Below are 21,249 nucleotides of genomic sequence, written 5' to 3'. Positions count from 1 at the left end.
TTTAACCAAATTCTTTCTTTAGGCAGGAAATACACATGTAATGAAAAATCTTAACATGAAATCTTAACTTAACATGAAATAGAACATAATCAAACTACAAAGATAAAGGCAGATATAGGGTTATTTCTAATACCCTCTCCATTTGGTCTCAGCCAGCTTAGTATGCAGAAAGCCTAAGACATTTGATTATTGTAGTAAGATTGACTTGTGCCCTTAGTTAACCATAAATTGTACTTCTAGAGACGTGCTTTCTTTGGACTATAATGTGGATGGTAGAGGCCCTTTGGGAAATATAGAGTAGGTCTGAAAATCAGCAAAAGTAACAAACAAGGATTCATTGGGTTGAATCAATATGGCAACTACTGTAATAGGAATCCCACATTACTGTTAAATACTATTACAGTATCTCTCAGGTAATTAAATTGATGCCAGAGGTGAAACATCCTGGGCTTCCTGTAAGGTGCATCAGTCTCTCTACACCAGTGGTAATAGGATATATATAAATGCCTCCGCTTAAATATTCCTGGATAGAATATGTGTTTTTTTGTGTTCTGTCCATGAAACTACAGAGCTCAGCTGAGTTAGTCTGCTGTGCCTGTCATGTTTGTTTCTGCTCTGGAAATTTGTATGGTTGGATTCCTGAGCCCTAGATATGATGTTATCTAATTGGCACAGCTGGCGATGGTGTTGGGGGTTATTTTCAGAGGATTGGCTGGGTAAATGACTAGTTATTCAACTGCTTATTCACCAAAGCCTCAGGCACATACCTGGGTTAAACTGCATCAGGCTATTTCCCGTGCTTACGATTTGCAGTCATCCTAAATTAACTTAATAGTTCAGCAAAATAATTGCTCTCTGATTCACACCCAGTCGGTTTAGGGCTGGCAAGGACTGTGCATCTGTAGTGATGTGAATCTGAGACCCCCTCTTCCATTCAAGGGGCCATTTTATCCATTTATTTATAATTATTTTTGTTAATAATAATAGTAATTTGTATGTGATATAAAATGCCCCTTATCTGTGAGAACTATGAGTTGTATAATGCATAGTGTGCTGTATAGAAAATGGAACATTTTGGCTATCAGATAGTAGTAGTTTCTTACATTCTGAGCAATGGAAAATACTACCCAGTGGAAAAGAGCCCTTATAGTCATGAGAATAAATAACTTGATAATGCTAATGGCAGACTCAAAGAACAGCTTAAAAAGTAATTAAAGTGCCTTGCGAGATATTATCAATGAAGTCATGCAGGCAGGACTGGAGACATATAGAGACCTGTGCGCAGCCTCTGAAAAAAAGTGTCACCTCACTGCAGGGGTTGCTTGTTTGAATGATGGTCTGTAATTAATTGGCCCTTTGTAATAATTACATAAGCAGGAAAGTGGCCCCCGGGGGACGCAGCTCAATACTACCTTTCAATTTGGTTTATGTTTTTGGGAGCCAGTCATTCGGTGACATCAGAATGGCATATGGTGCTGTGAGTTGTGATTGGTTAAGCTAGATGTGTGAGCAGGAAGTGTGCATATGACACGGTCTTCAGCACACAAATTACTTTAAAGGGGGTTTCAGGAATGAAAGAGCCTTGATGAAGAAACTAAGTTGGCTCCGAGGGGAATTTATATTCAGCTGTTTTCAGGAAAGCTGCTCCTGGAAATGTTGTTTCATATTTTGGTATTCTTTCCTCCATTGTCCTTAAAAATATATTCTGTTATTCTTAGTTGACTTCTCACCTGGGTCTCCTTTATTTTCCCCAGGTTTCCTCAGATGTTCTGTATGTTTTAAAATTCATCCCCCAGCTCAAAAGTGCAAATGGCAGCACAGTTTTGAAAGCAGGAAATTCATTACCTCAGAGGACCTTTACACACGCAGCGTTCCTGGAAAACATGATTAGTAACATTCTGTGAACTTATTAGTTTTACAAAGTTTGTGCATTTTTAACATTCCAGACATCTCCATGAAACTAAGACCTTTAGCAACATAGAGAACCGTGTTATAGTTGAAAGATAGGCTGATGTATACTTTAAAATAATGGTAATTTTACCTTGGATAAATAATACATGCACTTTATTTGTGGGGCCATTCAGGTGTAGTCTGGGCAAAAAAAGAAAAGGAATAGCCTTTGAATACTTTGAATGTTAAAATGCGCAGATTCGCAGCCACAGTCTCTAACCAAGGTTTTACTTTTGAGATTATAAATCACGTTTGTGAAACCAGCCAATCACAGAGCAGCATTTCCAAACATGAGGATACCTGCTATCTTGTGCAGGAAATGATCTGGATTTAAAATGTATTCAGTTACCAGTGACATTTCAGGACACTTAACTGCTAGTGGTGCAAGTTTCACAGGATGTACATTTATTTTTAATAAATAGTATATTATTGCTCTTATTTTGTAAGTCTGTTAAGTAAGTAAATAATAATAATAATAATAATAATAATAATAATAATAATAATAATAATAATAATAATAATAATGTTTAACTACAATGAAAACTGAACACAGACCGTCTACTGTTGGTCAGTTACAGAGAATCCTGGACCAAAAAGGATTGTTATATTTAATGAAATGTTTTTTTTTTTTTCTGTAAAGATATGTGTATGTCTAATCCTTATGTATGGGAGTTATAAGTTAATACATAGTTTAAAAAGTGTCTCTTATATGTATGTAATTTGTGCAGCTTCGGTGTGCATTCCTCCCAAACTGCATGATCTAACATCTCTTATACAATAAAAGACACAGTACATATAACCTATTAACTTATAGAAAGGGGTACCTAAAAAGCATTTTTCAGTAATGCTGTTTCTAGAGAACCCAAAACATACACACAAGTTGGAAATAATTGACCAATGTTTCACCATGTTTTCAGCCTGGGATGAATATCTGAATTTATTGATCAACATTTTTTTGCCAAAACGTTATTCAGAGAAATATTTAAAAATGGAAAATTCAACAAGACTTGTTGTGCAGACTACTTGTGCAGAGTTGATCAAGGATGTACATTTCACGTTTCAGCCCTCTTCAGCAGAGGCCCTCCAATATGGACTGGTGGGGCCATATAAATATATAAAACAAAGCAGTGCTTGTACATTGCAAACTTTATAAGCCACATATTATTGTAGGTTCCGTGGATAACAATACACAGTTCACTAAGGTGGATGTTAATAATTGGGAGTAAACAAACCAGTAACCTTATGTCTATGGCAAGCCATCAAGGTCATACGTTACCAAAGCAATAACAGTGCACTGTACAGAAATACAGCCCATGTGGCCGGGCGTGCATGCACTATACGAGTTTTAATGAGCTCAGAAAGGGCACTTCAGCTTTGGCTCCTCACCTTACTGTACATTCACTTATTTCCCACTTGTCAATGAGTTACCTCTATTTTGAGTACTGTACAAATGTGATCAAGATGAACAGAGTCAATTTATTGTTAGAAATTATTTATTCTTGTCATTTGAAGAAAATATTGAACTCCAATGTTTAGGTCCCCATCAAGCGACAGACCCTGTGATCATGTAAAAGGAAAAGGAAAAAATAGGGCTTTGAATACGGAATGGTTCAAAAAGAAAAAGAGGCTTAATTATCGCAACTGTTATTATAAAATCGCTTTTTAGTTTTACTCGTCTTTTATTTGGGGAGACAAACTCTGGCCACAAGGACTTAAAACACTTGTCAGATGAACCAGGATAACATTCAAGTATTTAAAGGGACATCCAGAACAATACAGAATGACTGTTAGATTGCATGTGTCAAGTGTACAGGGGGACATTAATAAGGAGTCTCACAGCACATTGCTGTGCAGGCAGATGAGACAGCAGACGTGTATAAAAAATGAAGTAAGCTATCGGTGAGTGTTATTTTGAATTAATTATTATACAGCTACACTATTAGCTATAGAAGAATCAGAGGAGCATGTTTGTATTACAGTTGACATATTTGTTTTTGACACATTTATTTGTATTCTACGCTATATTCATATTGGTATTTTTATGTTTTATGGGTTGTTACATAATTATTGTTTATATAGAATTTACCTTCAATCTACGAAAATGTATTATGTTTATATATATTCAAGGTGCCTCAGCACATAATTTACAATTGATTGTGTTTTTTATATAATTTTTTTACAATAATGTAACAATTTGTATTTCTTTTACAGAGAACATTCTGGCAAATCATAATTTATTGTTATTTTTTTATGTGCTTTCTCACGATTATTGGTGCTCAAAAATTGTAGTAACTCGAAAACTGAATTGTATCATTGACTGTACTGCGACGTCATCTTCACTCAGAGACCACTTACATTATAAAAGTTTTTGTGCTAAAATGTAATGACTGGGGTGCAAATATACATTATGTTACACTTGTTCATAGGTCTTTTCGTGCCCCATCAGTTAATAAACCTGCCGGCCGCCTCTGGCCCTGTTAGCCAGAGATAGGTGGTACCGGTGATAGTTGATCAATTTAGTTTTGTTCTTGGCTTCATTGAAATACTTCCCACTGCAGTCCCATTATCAACCTCTTGCCTCTAATGTGTTGATTGTGTGAAGTATCCCCCAGGTGTGCGTTTTGGCCGTGAACCACTAGAAGGGCTCTGTATATTTGTGTGCGAGGCTTAGAGGCCTAACATTTGGACACTCAAACTCCTGAGCCCTCCAAATACATGGTCTAAATCTCTCTATTTTTTTTCTTTTAGGGACTCCACAGGATCATTTTGATTTTCCTCCACATCTAGACTCAAAACCAACCAACAATAAAAAGGTAACCTCCCCACCCCACCCCCCACACACACTTTTAAAAACTTTGGATCAACTACATTCAGTACGAAGTAACACCCTCCTTCAAAAGGGCAAGTCTTGTTTTATGGGCAGTATAATATATTATCCACCCAAGAGTTTTTATGTAAAGCTCTTCTGGAAACATGCCCAGGAGTCTTTTTCCAAGATAAGTTTTGTCCGCTGTATCGGTACTACCACTTATTAGCCTTACAATCAATGTTGGCTTTTGCAAGGAACAATAAGAAAAATACAAATTGATATTTTTTCTCATAGTCTACATTAATTAAAGCATGCCAGAGTGTACACACAACTGCACATTTATAACTGGGTGGTAGCTGGCGGCAATTAGAAATTCTAACAATGACAGGTGATTAATTTAGTGGTAGTTCATGTTTAATTTATAATTTAAATTGCAGACCTCCCTACACAATTCCCATTAGGATTAGCCAGCCATATAAAAAGCCAGTAAGGATGAGGATTTGAAACCTCGACTGAATGTTCATGGATAAGCGCATCCCATTGCATCCTCCTTTTAATTGCAGTTACATTGACAGATAGGCAGTGGTCTGGGTTCAAGTCTGCTTGCCTACAAATATGTGAAATACACCCAAAATTAGCTGTGGATTTGTGGATTTGTGGAGCACGTCTATTGGGGTTGACAGATTCAAGCTTTTTGGAAATGCTCTCCAAGGCTTAATAAATAAATAATCCCCTTGTGGATGAACTTGCTCAAAAAACAAAACAAAGAAACAAGATGGAGTGGAGTTACTCTTGTTTATAACCCCTCTCCTGTTATTTCAAAGTAAGGCATGTTAGGCAAATGGTTATGCTTTTATTGTGTATTTGAAAATATACTGGACTAAACATGTATAGCTTACTTGAAGTTAAGTAGTAGTGTTTTCAACAGGTATTGACAACATCTTTGCCTTTGGATCACAAGTAGAGATATTCTGGTTCTTATTCACTTCTTCATGAGTAGTCTTGGCCTTCATTCAGACTGTAGAAGGCACCTTTGCTATTTGGAATAGAAAATTATGTACCAGTTATTCATGTTGTCATTTTATAGGTTAAAGACAAAACGCATGCAGCATAAAACAAACAGCTTGCATAAGTTGGAGTGAACGATATCCAGCCCGGACGGTCTCGGTCTTAAGACTTCCATCATGCAGTGTGACTTCCTCCTATTTTTAATATTTCATTTTACATATGTCTTATGCACATATTGTATGCATGGATTGCTAGCGGTCATAAAACATCAGATGCTGTTGGCATGACAGACTCACTATCTGAATGCCATGCAATCCATAAACATAATTCATTATTTAAATACAACAATGGCAGCCTGCAAAGCATTTACTAATAACCACTTAGTCCCCCACCCCTTGATTGCTTAATTGAGACCCTGAATCATGTTGGGTCTGACAGGAGACAGTAGACTTTGAGTTGTTAATCATAGTAATAATAATAATAATAATAATAATAATAATAATAATAATAATAATAATAATAATGATGTTATGTAGATTTATTTTTTGTTCCATGGCTTTTAAAAAGCTACATTATAAACATATTCAGTATGATGTTCTGACTATTAGACTGCTTACATTCTTCTCCATTTGAACACTGAATTAAATCAAATAGGTCCACAAGCTTGTTTAGTGAGTTGTCCGGATCTGGCTGACAGTCTCTTGATTTCGGACTTTGTTTTATTTCTTTGAAAGTATCGCATACGTCTGTAACATTTTGTCATGATTTAGAGCTACATTGTTCTCACATAAGCCAGACAATTAAACATTTAAATTGAAGGATTTCAGCGAGAACCCATTTACTGTGAAAGATATCATGCTGGCTGGATAGTACATCAGGAAACCAAGTGTTTTTCAGATGGATGTCTGCAGCCCACTGCCTGTTTGCGCTCTCGCCTCTCTCAATGTAAATAGTTCTGGTCCTTGGGCTACTGATCCTTATTTTCAATCATTATATTTCTGTTGTCCAGAGACTGATATCTGATACATTTTGTTCCATTGATTAAATCCACTCCTGTCTTAAAAGAGGTTTTAGATGCAAACTTTTAATACCGGTATAGAAAGTTGTATTGCATTGTATTGGGTCTTTTTATAAGATGAAATATAGCAAAATAAAGCTCTGTATGTTGTCAGGTGAAAAGAAGGAAGGGAAGAACACTGACTTTTCAAGATTTTATTACGGGAGTAGGAGATTTACTCTTTAAAGATGATGGCAATGATTGAAAAGAAAATAAAATCTCTTGAGCACAGCACATGTATTCCCAGGAGAGAGAAATAGGTGCTTTCTTTACAACCAGTGTGAAACTCAGCATTGCAGTGCTGTTTGATTTATGTATGAAAGAGCCATTTATATGATCGCCCCAATAAAATTGCACATGTTCCTCCTGGAAGTAGTCTCCTGTATAAGGGAGTAACCCCTTAGTTACCCTGAGCGCCTCACAGGAATGTGGACACATGGGGGGGATCCTGTCATCCGTTCCTGAGGACAGGTGTCCTTGGCATGACCGTGAGCTGCAGTAGCTCCACTGCAGGGGCTGATCAAATGCGTGTCACAGCGCGGTGCGGACGGCCTGATTGCAGATTGGTGATACAGCAGGCCGCCCTGGTTAGCATGCACTGCGTCGCCCCACCTGCTGCTGTTTAATCACACACTCCATTGTTATTTAAGCTGCTCGGCGCTTGCCAACTTTCGGCAAATGTGCAGAAATTGATCTGCGCATTAATGTGGTCTGAGGAATGAACCAGATCCAGTCTCATTCTGCTTAGCCAGGTTATACATCAATGTAGACAGCAGGACAGTCTGTGAGCCAGCAATTTTGGGGACAATGCTTGAATAAAGCCTCAGATTTGTAGTGCTATATATTACCTTAAGGCTTGTTGAAATAAAATTGTATATATTATATACACACATACACTCACACACACACTGGAGAAGCACACATTTTATATTATAGGGCTTATAGATATAACAATCCTAATGATTGTTTTTTGTAAGTTGTAGTTCTGGAATAGATTTTAAAATATAATTCATTTTATTTGAAAATATTGCCATCTCAGAGATCTTGAAGAAAAGGAAGCCTAAATAATATATATTAAAAAAATGTATTGCTCTCCATCAGTTTAATATGAGAGCTGTAACACAGGGCTATAGTTATTCAATAGTAGTTACATTAACCTCTCAAAATGTGCATTAAGACTTCATTAAGTTTCATTCAGAGAAATAAGTTATGCCTTTTTTTAAATATGCAGAATACATTCAATTAATTATTTATCACAAAGCTCTCTGATATTAGTAGTATATATGTTTGTGTATATATTATGGTATTCATAATGTTAAACTGACCAACGACATTTGTTGTGGTTGCTTGTCAGCAGTGATGAGAATTTGAAGTTGTAGGTACAGTGATATTGCTCATAAATTAATTTTTATATTGATGTTTATGTGGATATGTATTTGTAATTATATATATATATATATATATATATTCTTCAATTTGTAGATGCGTGTGGGTTTGACATTGACATTTTATTAGCTAGGTTAAAAAAAAAAAGATTAACCTTTTATCCCATTTTAATAAACTATGGCTTTGGTTTTAGCTTTGCCAGTCTGTTCACACTAAGAAATGTAATCCTGATAGAGAGATTCTGGCATATTCTGGTGTTTGTGTTATTTTTATACAATGATGATTGATCATGATTCATTCAGTCACAAGACCTGATTTAAGTTAAGGCCTTTGGTGAATTTAAATTGGTATTAGCCTTTTTTAAAGAAAAATAATGTTGGGATAATTCATTTATGTCCATTCAAATTTCTATGTTATTTGCTTTGATGAGAGGAAAAAATATTTTTAATTTACTGGTAGCTCTATCTATCCATCTGTCCATTTATCTATTTAGTTATGTTTTATAAACGAACTAGTGTTCGTTTGGTCACTTCCTCCCTGTGTTAGAGTACAGACTATAGACATAATCTGGGCCTCTGGGGAAACAGGCTTATCCTTTTTGAAGCCATTGAATGAGGTAACACTGAATACTATAGTCACCTGGCTGTCCCACACAAGCCATAGGTTATCTTTTACAAAGCCTTATTAAGGTGAGCACACATGACCCTGGAAAATTAGACAGCCTTGTCTGGTGGAAATCATGCATATCTGTGAAAAGTTAAAACTCAGAACACTATTGCAATAGCCAAGGAGATGATGAAACAAAAAAGAAAGAGCATGTTCACCCAACTGTGAAATTTGTTCTGACAGCTGGAATATGCATTCAGCCTTTGGGCAAAACCATGCAGAAACCCTCTTTTCCTGTTGCTCAAATGCTAATAACACACATACTGTTGTACAATTTAAACCTTCTATTGTATCATATTCAGCACACATTTGTAATTCAAATATTTATATTTGCTTTATATTCATAAATTTGTGTCTTCTCCCTGATGCAATTTAATATGCATTTAATATATATGTATGCATTATTTATGCCAAAAAATGACTTGAGTGTTGGAGTTAATAAACTGTTTGAACTCTATGTGCTTGAATTGTAGGTGTGAAGGAAATAGTTACAACGTTACGTTATACTTGTTACCTCACTGAACTAGGATGTATACTTATTGTAATTTTGTATTGACTGTACTGCTGCACTTTTGTAATGCCTAAATGTATTGCATTACTATAGACCGCTAACCCCTCCAGACACACCTTTTTTTAGCAGTACTTTTACTAATCTTTAATTAATAGGGGTTCCAAACAGGTTTTGTTATAATTATTTTCTAAGAGCTATAAAAAGTTTACAACTTATGTTGCCTTTTCTTGCTTCCAGAGAGATTTCAAACTATGCATAAAACCTGTCCTTTTTGTAAGCTTTTAGTACTCTTCCCTTTAGCCCTATCTGATTTGGTCCTTTAAGCTCTTTGGAATCCATTTCAAAATGCTAAAAACATGAGTTTTTTGCAATATCTACAGCATAAACCTTTTTACCTATTCATTTACTTTTGAAGACCTCTGGGAGAATGTCAGCCAAGAATCACATTTTGTACAAGCTTAGTTACTTGCTCTGTAGGTGTACACTTAAGTACACTATAGTGCTTCTTTTATATTGGTCAAATGAAAATCAGTTGCAGTTGGTGACTCTTAAGCGCTCTGAATTACTGAGAATTCCTTGGGAGAATAAAGCTGGGAAGACACTGAAACTGGTCTGTTCCAACTAAGTATATTTTTACAAAATAATCAAGGATAGAAAACTGCAGTCAATGATAAACTCCATTTATTATTTACTTACATCACTGTCTGCATATCAGGGGAATCCAACTGAAAAGAGAATAAAGCCATACTTTTTAGACAAATGGCGTTAGTAGGCTGTGCTTACATTCCCAAGTCTTGTAATGTCTGTAATACAAGCAAACATCTGAAATCTACCACCGTGACATTTACAGGGATACATTATCAGAATTAACAACCGTTGAGCCGCTTAAATCTGCGGCCTATTGTCTGCTGCTCTCCTGTACTGTAAGCGGTGACAAACCAGATCCACTGTCATACAACATCCATTCAGTGTGTCTGAGAATGCCCGGGTCGTCATTGTCTTGGAAACAATATAATTTCACCTTAAACCTCTCGTCTTTAGTGCACAGTAATCCGAACAATATAAACAAGAATGACTGGACTTTTGTTCCATGCTGTACAAAACATTATGCTAAGTCAAACCTCATCAGCGTCAAATATTTAATGTTTCTCTACGACTGCAAAATAGGAATGGATTGTCCTGCTGGGTACTGAGGGAGCAGACCAAGGGTTCTCAAAAGAGGTCTGCATTTAAAGAGGCCAGTGTTATGTCTGTGACGGAGTATGCTTTCTCAACTGTGACATAGTTTCAAGTCTGTACGTTTCAAGTTAACAACAGGTATCTCTCTGGTTAAACTGATAACCCTAGTAATAGGAGATGTGCTTATTCTAATTACCTCTGCCAGTCCCAGCTCAGGTGTGCCCAGTCCACAGCTCCCACGATCCCCACTTTTGTTCACTGAATTAACTCTTAAAACACTCTTAAGTACATTGACATAATACTCCCTGGCATGCTATGCTGTCATTACACCATTACGCCATGGCCCAGGAGCAATGCAGCGGACAGGACCATGGCTGGAGAAGCCCGGGGCTCCTGCCTCCCCAATTCCATTGTCTTTGTTGCTCCAATAATTCTGTAGATGTTGTGGTGGCTCGCTGGAATATGTTGACATTTAAGCCAATATGTTACTCCTCAACGCATCTGCAGTGTGCTGCTGATTCAGATAACACAGACTCATTGAGCACCGCATTCAGGTCTTCTTACACCACTTCTTCTGCCTTTATTGACACTGTTGTATCACCACTCTATTAAAAATCATCTCTCTCCCAAACGTTCATAGTTCAGTTTAATCTTTGGGTTTTATTTGTGGCTTGTTTTTAATTTTCTCTCTGTATTTTCTCTGGTGATGTTTGTGCCAGGCTGTGCGCATGGCTTGTTATGTTAGGTGTACATTCCAAAGGTCAAGTGTTTGTAAAGCTGGAATTATCACAGAAGCCTTTATTTTGTAATCTTGCCACCTAGTGGTATCCACATAGAACTAGACATGAAGAGAAAAGTGATTAAAATATTACCTAATTGCATTTGATCAGATTACTTTTTTTATGATTAAGTCTCGTCTTTTGGCTTAAATTCAAGGTGTTAAGCATGTGCCAGATGTGACATCATTGTGATAGATTAGATGGTTATGTAAAACCTCAGAATCTGTCCTTTTTATAGAGGTAATTAATCTAACAATAAATTAGGCACTTAGGCTTCGTTTCTCAGTATTTAAAATTTGTATTTATATTTAAGACATTTTTGATTGTTGTATTGACTGAAAAGTCTTCAAAACGTCTTGGTTTAACATAAAAAAACACAAAGAACCTAAACCTGGAATGTTAAAAATGATATTGTAAAATTGCAAATATAACATGAAACTGAGCTATTTATACATCATTTATGGTATGAATAAATCAATGCAATCATTTTTTGTGGCTAGCCAATATATATTTATTCCTCTTTTGAAATACTGTATGTTGTACAAGTCATTCAAAAACTGACCTAGCAAAGATGTTTGTGTGTTATGTCACAATCATCACTCATATTGCCAGGCTGGTATGTTGCATAGCAACAGCAACTTAGAGTGCAAGGAACATTCTCACCAGTGGAATGTGGCAAAGAGAGACATTAGGGCTGGAATGAAAATCTGTCTTAGAAATGTTATTGAAGGTGAATTAAGGTAACTGTTCAACAGGATCTCGTGGTCCTGCTGCCATTCACAAGATATTTCAGCTATAAACCTCAAAATGATTTGTAAATCACACTTTTCTTACAGAAAATAAATGTATTGGAAACCTGTCTGTGGAAAAGGGCCAGCTGAGATGTGCGATCTATTGCTGTATTCAAAGAAATCAAATGTCACTATGGAGAGAAGAGGAATTAAGTGTTTAGTCATGGCTAGAAGAGTTAGACTGGAGCACACTGGATACAGATTCAGTTGAAAATGGGTGGTTATATTTTAAGAATATACTACATGAGGCTCAGGAGAAATTTGTACCAATATTTTTGAGGACCAAAAAACATTGGCCAAAAAGTAAGAGTAAGAAAATGTTGTATAGCACATACAAAAGGGATAGAGAAAAACAAAATACTGAGCTGCAAAGAGATGTTAAGAAAGGGATCAGGAAAGCAAACATGGAAATAGAAAGAAACATAGCTCTTGGAGCTAAAACTAATGCAAAGAGCTTTTTTCAATACTACAACAGCAAGAGGTCAATAAAGGAGAAAGTGAAACAGATAAAGGGCAAAATTTGAAGTAAATTGGAAAATGAAAAAGATGTGGCAAATGTTCAAAACAAGTATTTCACAGAGGTTTTTACAAAAGAAAAAAACGGATAACATGCCACAGATTAACAATCAGTCCAGTCAAACCCTCAGAGAGATCAGGATAAATGAGGAGGAGGTACTAAAGGGACTAGCAGAATTAAAAACAAACAGATCACCTGGGCCAGGTGGGATATTTCCAACAGTACTTAAAGAAATGAGGGAAATTATTTTTAGGCCTCTAAGTCACATATTCCAGATGACACTTAGAACAGGGGATGTGCCAACTGACTGGAAGACAGCAAATGTCAAACCAGTCCACAAGAAAGGGGACAAAACTGAGCCAGGAAATTATAGACCAATCAGTCTCACCTGACACATTTTTAGACAACAAATAGAGGAACATCTTAATGAAAACCATATTCTTGGAGATAGTCAACATAGGTTTAGATGAGGCAGATCATGTCTTACTAATTTATTGGAGTTTTTTGAACATGCAATTGCAGCTGTAGATCATGTGAAAGCATATGATATGATATACTTAGATTTTCAAAAAGCTTTTGATAAGGTTCCACACCAAAGACTGATCCTCAGATTGGAAGCTGTAGGCATTCAGGGTAATGTAAGTAGATGGATTATGAACTGGTTGATGTCTAGGAAACAGAGGGTGTCGATTAGAGGAGTCGCTTCTAACTGGAGTGAGGTTGTTGGTGGAGTTCCACAGGGATCAGTACTAGGGCCTGTGCTTTTTCTAATCTATATTAATGATCTGGACTCTGGGATAGTTAGCAAAGTTGTGAAATTTGCAGATGATACTAAAATAGGTGGCTCAGCAGATACAATCTCGGCAGCACAGGCTATTCAAAGGGACTTAGATAATTTTCAGTTGTGGGCCGACACCTGGCAGATGAAATTCAATGTGGACAAGTGCAAGGTATTACATGCAGGTAAGAAAAATGTCCACTATAATTACACTATGGGAGGAATAGAACTAGATGAAGTAACACATGAGAAAGACATAGGAGTCTACATGGACTCCTCACTTTCTCCATCCAAACAATGTGGGGAAGCAATAAAAAAGGCAAACAGTGTTAGGGTATATTGTCAAAAGTGTAGAATTGAGAACAAGGGCAGTGATGTTCAGACTGTACAATGCACTAGTTAGAGCTCATCTGGATACTGTGGACAGTTCTGGGCTCCACACTTCAAGAAAGATATCGCTGCTCTAGAGGCAGTTCAGAGGAGAGCAACCAGACTTATTCCAGGTCTGAAGGGAATGTCCTACTGAGAGACTGAGGACCTGAACCTTTTCACCCTGGAACAGAGGAGACTATGTGGGGACTTGATTCAAGTCTTAAAAATCATGAAAGGCATCGACCACATCAAACCAGAGGAGCTTTTCCAGATCAGCAGGGACACATGGACCCGGGGACACAAATGGAAATTGGGCTTCAAGGCATTCAAGACAGAAAACAGGAGACACTTCTTCACACAGAGAGGCATCACAATCTGAACAAACTCCCCAGCGATGTGGTTGAAGCTGAAAATTTGGGAACATTTAAAATCATACTGGATAGGATCCTCAGATCACTCAGTTATTAATGGACACCAAACGAGCCTGATGGGTCGAATGGCCTGCTCTCGTATGTAGACTTTCTTATGTTCTTATGTTCTTAATAAAGAGTGACCAATGTTAACACAGGTGAAAGGACAGAAGGGCAGTCGGGGGTTTAAGTTAGCAAAATATAAAAAATATGCAATATATTCTAAAGTTACAGTTCAGTCAGAGGCCCTACTGAATGTGGAAAGTGATTATTAAATGTTTATGATCCACTTATAATAACAACACTATAGGAGTGGAAGATATTCAGTTAAAATATCCACAAACCAATATATGAGTCTTATGGAGCAGAGCTGATTGGTAATATTGAATCTTGCAGAGCATGACCCTCCAATTAGAACTAGGTAATTACATCTACAACCTTATAAGACCTCTTAAATATGGACTAATTGAAAGGAACATGGTCTTCAGAACCCCCAGGTTGTACAATAGTGTGAGTTTAGCTGAAAGTGATACAGTTGTGACTACCTGCATGTTTGTTATGCGAATGCAGCCACGGTAATCTGAGAAAGAGAATACTACCCAAAGGGGAGGGGGTATTACATTGCTAGTTAAAGATATAAAAGGGGGCGGGGCATCTGCATGAGTGACAACACACAGCGGCCTATAGACAATGCGCTCAAGAGCTCCATTGATAACTACAAAACCCATCCCCCTTTGGGTAGTATTCTTAGTTCGAAAGTTAGCAATGACACAATTTGTGCAGCTATCTCTTTATTCCTGCAGATTAGAATACAACCTGTATATTTATCATTCTAACAACAGAGATGCACTTTTTAAAGGGAGGTGCTCTCTGCTCCACAGCCCCCATCTGGATGGTGTAGGGCTTTCTGCGGCAGGTTTCAGGCCATTGCCTGTTTGGTGCAATATGCTTTAAGGCAGGTTCTGAATGAAAATCAGCCATCTCAGTGTCCTCATCTTTCTCGGTTTCTTTGATCTTTCCAACTTCCAGAACGACACGTACTTTGCTATTTTTGGTGCAAGTATACTTATGATTGCTTTTCTCGATTGCCAGCCTGGCTGTTGTCATCATTTTTGCTTGATGTTTTTATATTATTTTTTTTGATATCATAGACATATCATATACATTGACTTTTAAGTTTTTTTTTTCCAATCTCCTAAAGTGTGCTACATGCCAAGTCCTTCAGCCATTTGTCAAGCCTTTTAACACTGTAAGTACCTACTGTAAGCAGCTGCTAATGAGGCCCTATGAAGTCCTTTCACTGTCTTCCAAGTTGCCAGTGGCACAAACGATACCACCTGAGGTTCTGAAATAGTTTCTGTGTGCTTTTGATTTTCAAATCAAAACATAAAAAACGGATTACAATATACCCTTATTCTCTACTGGCTCTTCCCTAGTTGCCTAGCAAGTGGAGACCAGTATAAGAGAGCCCTACACCTGACCAGTTCCCATGGTGATATTTAGCCAGCAGGTCCTCTGTACTCTCATTTACAGTAAGCCACCCCCTGCTGAGGATCATCCACTCACTCCTCATCCCAAATCCACTAATGCTCACCACTAAGCAGAGTAGTTAGTGATTGTAACACTTGCAGTGAGAAATGTTTTCATATCCCTCCAATGAGGTAAACAATCTCCTTACGGTCTCTTTATGAGAAAAATTGCTGGCTGGTGGAGTTCGAGGGAAGCCTGAGCTCCTTCCTCCGAATCTGGCCACAACTGGAATACAATTCTGAGATACCATCGGTGCGTTTGGAAGGAATAGTGACATACAGCACATTTATATATTAAGGCATGTGCCAGTCACACGGCCCCCATTTTCCACTGGCCAATAAAGGCAGCCAAGCACCTCGAAATAGAGGTGTATATTGCTGCCGAGGTCCTGCTGCTATATTTGTCTTCCGAGGCAGGCTGTCATTATGAGATGGAGCTTGATAGCTGTGAATGTCATCCTACAAAGAGCTAAAATAAAAATAAATATATACATTTAAAAACATACTAATGAACATGTACATTATTATTTTTATAAGATATACATTTAGCACACACACACACAAATGTATCTGATGTGTTATTTGTTGTAGTTGTCCAAACAGCTCAAAGCAAACAATAAACCAACACCAGGACAGATCTTAATCCTTTTGTTCAAGACGTATTTTCTCCATTCCAAAACAGGTGAGGTAAATCTCATTTTATTGATCTGTAATCATATTCATAACCATACATGTCTTCTATATAATTATTTTCATTCTGTAGGATCTCAAAGCTATTTTCTACAACATTCACAGTGAAATGCATCTGTCTGGCTGTGCACCACAGCCACTCTGTACCAGCAGTTCATTAAGCCGGAGAGCCAAGAAATTAGTTAACCAATTAACCAGAGGGGGTCATGTAGGTAGGCCACATGGAGACAGGGTAGAATCTGGAATTTAGCCAAGACCTCATGGTTAGCACCCCACACTTGTGAAGCGCACCAGGACATGTTTTGCGACAGTTTCAGGACAGTGTTTCTGTCATTTTACCAGGGCATTGGTTTGCACACCACTTTGTTAACACAAAAACATAATCAACAACAACAAAAAAAAGGGGAAATACAGAAACAAGGATGAGTCATTAGTGATGACGATTAAACAGCATGATGATGGCACTTGCAATAAAAAGTCTATTGCCAATAATCTGGTCAATTCAGAATTCAAGCCTCCAGTTCTTCTCAAGGTTCTTCTCCAAACAATTGCTTATTTGCTTCAGTCCAGAGTTTTAGTTTTTTTCTTTGTCTGCTGTTCAAAGCTTAACAGAAAGTTTTATTAGAATCATTGGTTTGAGAAAACATTTGTTTTATGCACAATGTAAATCTGTCACAGCCACTTAATTCAGTTGTGTGCTAAGATTTAACACTGGCTTGATTAGTGATGCTTCATTGTGTGGTTTCTGTACCTCACTGCCAAGTTTTTCTGGGAAGCTGTTATTTACCAGCCTGCATTGTGATCATTGCAAATAACAGGGTTTGCATAGGTGAAATTAAACACAGTGACAGGGCTGCTTGGAAGCTGGATAATGTATCATGTGCTTTTCCAATCAAAATATGTCTTGCGATTAACCATTTTGTGTTCTGATTTTGTTTTGCTTTCTTTTCTTTGCAGAGATATATTGTTTCCAGTTTAGAAATTGTAGTCTTTGATAAACAAATACTCTTTAGCTGTGTGTAATGTACACACTTTGAAGCCATCCAAGCAATCGAGTAGAAGGAAAAACAATTGAACTCGTTTTGGGGAACATTGGTTCTGATCATTTTATTCCATATCAAGCACTTTTAATCAGAATGACAAATAATGATGCAGTCTCTCTTTACATAGAATACTGATTTTCCAACACTATTCAACATATCCAACTTGATATCCATCGTTACACAACACATTTGATTCCATACCTTAAATTCAGTAATCAGTATGTCCAAATCTTCAGATTAATTTAGTACTTGTCATCTGTTTGATGCAAGGATCTGATAGTTTCTCATTGATTATTTATTTCTCCGGCTCTTAGTACTGAATTGTAGATTGTAGGATTCTCCTGTTTATGACCAGTGTTTCCCCGTGTGCACTATCCTGTTTAAGTTATACTCAGGCTGTAGTTAGGAAGTCTTGTCCAAAATGTCAGCTGCATGCCACCAGCCAGGCTGCCACTCCTATATTTGGTAAATGAGGTCTACATATCGCCTTTTAAGGTTTGCCATTACGTAAGCAGTATTGTGCTCATTGTAAAAGATGAATCTGCATTCGTTCTCTGAACTGTCTGACAATGACAATGAGAGGAAGACAAAAGGAGAGAGAGCTGGGCAGCCAAATCAGGACGCAGCGGTTGTGATCATGAAGATGTAGAGATGGTGGTATTAGAGACTATGACAGCTGTGTGTTTTAGCACTTGAAAAATAGACTGCGTCACTAATGAATTATGCAATAGGAGTTGCTTGGAAATCCACGAGTAGCAGAGATGTAGTGAGATTTACATAGGAGAGTGCAGCACTCCCCTAATGATACCTGCATGAAATAAAGTTAATGGAGCAGCAATCTGAAATGATTTCGATCAAAGTCATTTTTCTTTGCTAGTATGTGAACTACTAACCCCCCCTCCCCTCCCTGTTTCTGTGGATATCTTTTGGAAGTCTTGAACAAGGACTGCAGGCAAAGTAACAATAAATAAATAATGAAACATACAATTATTGACAAATTAATTAAATTTGGCAGGATTTTATTTTCAGTTAGTGTGTTAATCGAGATTGACTTGGCGATATAGTGTTGCTGAGCATATGTTAAGGAATTTGTAACACTAAAGAATGCATTACTTTCCTCAGTTTAATACATTAATGGACTGTTATGCAGTAGATCAAACACAGATGCTATCAGGATTCCCATTGCTAGTGATTCATTAATTCCTTCCCCAGATCTCACTCATTTATTGACACGCACCTCGTTCTCCTACGCAATAAACGCAGGTCAATCCGTTTGACTCTGATCCCTTTGTCCCCTCTGTGCTTTTTATACCCGGTGCCCCCCAACCCACACCCAACTTCAAGCCCTTTACTCTTGGAATCCACATCTGGTTTTCTGTAATGTGATTTAATGCAATGCTAATAATGCATTGAACGGTTTGTACAAGGGGAAAAAAAATAATACATCTTTGAAGGCATTACTGTCAAGTGGGTGTGTGGCGAAACTGGCATGTCATTTCTGTCTGTCAAGGTAAAGCCCGTGTGCAGCCCAGAGCGCCGTTACATCCGTGTAATTTCCAACGAGAGTTTACTTTGTAATTGGGTTAGCAGTTCCCAGTTGGGAGTCGGATAAAATAGGAAATTGTAGCAGCCTACATTTCCTCTGGCCCCGTCTCTTTCTGCAGCTGCAAGGTCACGATCTCTTTTAAGACACAGGGAGCACGATATGGTGGTCTTTTAAAGTGTTTTTACTCCAGTCCAATATGTTCTCTGGTTTTCTCTTGGAAAACACAAAAGCCCTGTTCCTATTAACACGACACAATGGCAAACAAGCAGTGTGGCATTTAGTAGTTGAATACCCATGTATATTAATCACATTGCTATACTGATTATTTTATTGTAATTATTGTAGTCGTTTCATTAACTCTATTGAATTAATAATTAATGAACTTTAAAATAAAACATTCAAAATACAATTTCAGATTTTCTTCAATTATAGAATAAAACACTTTTTCTTTTCTTTCCTGGCTTGCTTGAGTAGGTAGTTATTTGTGTTGCGTTTGAATAGAACAGCTTTGGCCGATTGTTTTGATTCAGTCTCAGATTATGGAGGCCAAAGAGAGGAGGTTTTCCTCCTCCGCCTCCTCCTCCTCCAATACACTTTGTAAACTTGTGCTGTTTTAACAATCAAGGCATGCAGTAGTTGAAGCTTTCTGTGGCTTCTAATACTGAGTACTTTCCAAAACTTGTCTCTCACTTACATTTGTAAAATAATGTTGCTGCATTTCATTACTAAAATCCCTTTTTCTCATTATGATTTGGCTTTGCTGCAAGTACCTTTGGTTCCGCTGTGCTGTAATGATGTCTTTGTCATTCGTAAATTGAATTAAGCCATTCAGATTGTTTTACTTTTAAAAGCTTCCGCTGTTTTTATTGCTCTTGTTCTTGAGCACTGACTGTTGGCGCAAATATGACTCTACTTCATACACAGTCCTTGTGTTTGAGGCACAGAAGAACGTTTTCTTCTAGACAGGCCTAATTTGGAAACGCTGTGTATATGATCTGACCCCTGCTGCGCTCGAGTGATTTTGGTGAAGCTGGTGATGCTGGGACGGCTGTCCTGTCGTCTTATTCATTCAAAGAGAGCAGAGACACCAGTACTATGTATGATGCACTATGCTGGAGCAAGGGACGACTGTGTAAGAGTGAGAAGAGTAACAGGTTGGGGCCCCTCTCTGCCACAGAGAAGTGAGGATCTGAGACAGCTGACTCTCCAAAGCAATCGTCACATTCAAAGATGGCAGGATGGAAATGGACATACGGCAGGGCCCACTGCAGTGTGAAAGAGAAGAATCCTTTGCATTAGCTTTAGGCAACATGTTTTCAAACTAATTGTGGACTACCCAATGTTATTTTAAGTAGTCAAAGATTAGTGCTACTTGAGGTTTGTGAATATCGTTGTAAAAGTGGAACAGATATGTATTTCTTGTGGAAATTATTATTATAATTTGTTTTAAAGTAAGGCTTTTATCATGTATGCGTTACAATTGTAATACAGGGTTGATGGAAGTTCCTTCATTATTCTGGATTGATTAATGCATTGGAAAGCAAACATCCTTAAAGTGTTGCTTCAGTTTTGGTTATTGTGAAACCTAAGTTCAATAGGATCTATTTTTTTCCACTCCTAACATAACCAGGGACTTTCATTCTTTGTTCTTCATCAGAGACATTGGTGTGTTGGTCAGGGTTGCACTAGGTTTTTGTACTAGATTTCTGTTTCCCATTAAATCAGATGGGTGACATATTAATGCATTTCTTGAAATATACAAGGTGGATTTACTTTAAGAATGGAACAATTTGTGCTCCAATGTTTCTGCATTAAAACCTGACCCACCTGCAGTCAGTCTTGGAACGGAAACATTTTTATAATCTCAAGTGAAAGTTTAAGCTCCTTGGGAAACTCGACTTATTTCCACTCTCCCGTTTAAACTCTTCACTTTATTTATTTGCCTTGACTGCAGTGTCATATGTATGGTTATATATTAATTGCCTGTCATTGGAACCTTAAAAGACAAGAATACTTGATTTACTTTAGCTTATCTTCTGGTAGGAAGGTATGGTGAGCCTTGTCCTTAAGTAAGTGCATTTTCATGTGTATTATGCCTTGTATATTTATATTGTATATTCTTTCCATTTAAATATGATTATTCCAGAAACCACAGGTCTGTGAAAAGGTTTGACTTCTTAAACATCTCACAACCTTTCAGAAAGATTCACATTTTACAGTACTATTCT

At 37.4% G+C, this 21,249-nt stretch overlaps 1 protein-coding gene across 1 annotated transcript in view; it reads left to right on the top strand.

Moving 5' to 3' along the window:
- Nucleotides 1-4,698: 4,698 nt before the first annotated feature.
- Nucleotides 4,699-21,249, top strand: part of atp2b2 (ATPase plasma membrane Ca2+ transporting 2) — a 120,613-nt gene continuing 104,062 nt past the window's right edge. Inside the window, exon 1 of the mRNA XM_066697837.1 lies at nt 4,699-4,763. The gene's annotated coding sequence lies outside the window, so the exon portion shown is untranslated. The remainder of the gene's footprint in view (nt 4,764-21,249) is intronic.

The sequence above is a fragment of the Amia ocellicauda genome, chromosome 3 (assembly GCF_036373705.1).
Source record: "Amia ocellicauda isolate fAmiCal2 chromosome 3, fAmiCal2.hap1, whole genome shotgun sequence".
Taxonomy (NCBI): domain Eukaryota; kingdom Metazoa; phylum Chordata; class Actinopteri; order Amiiformes; family Amiidae; genus Amia; species Amia ocellicauda.
Note: the sequence above shows the minus strand (reverse complement) of the source record. Positions and strands in the feature narration are given on the sequence as shown.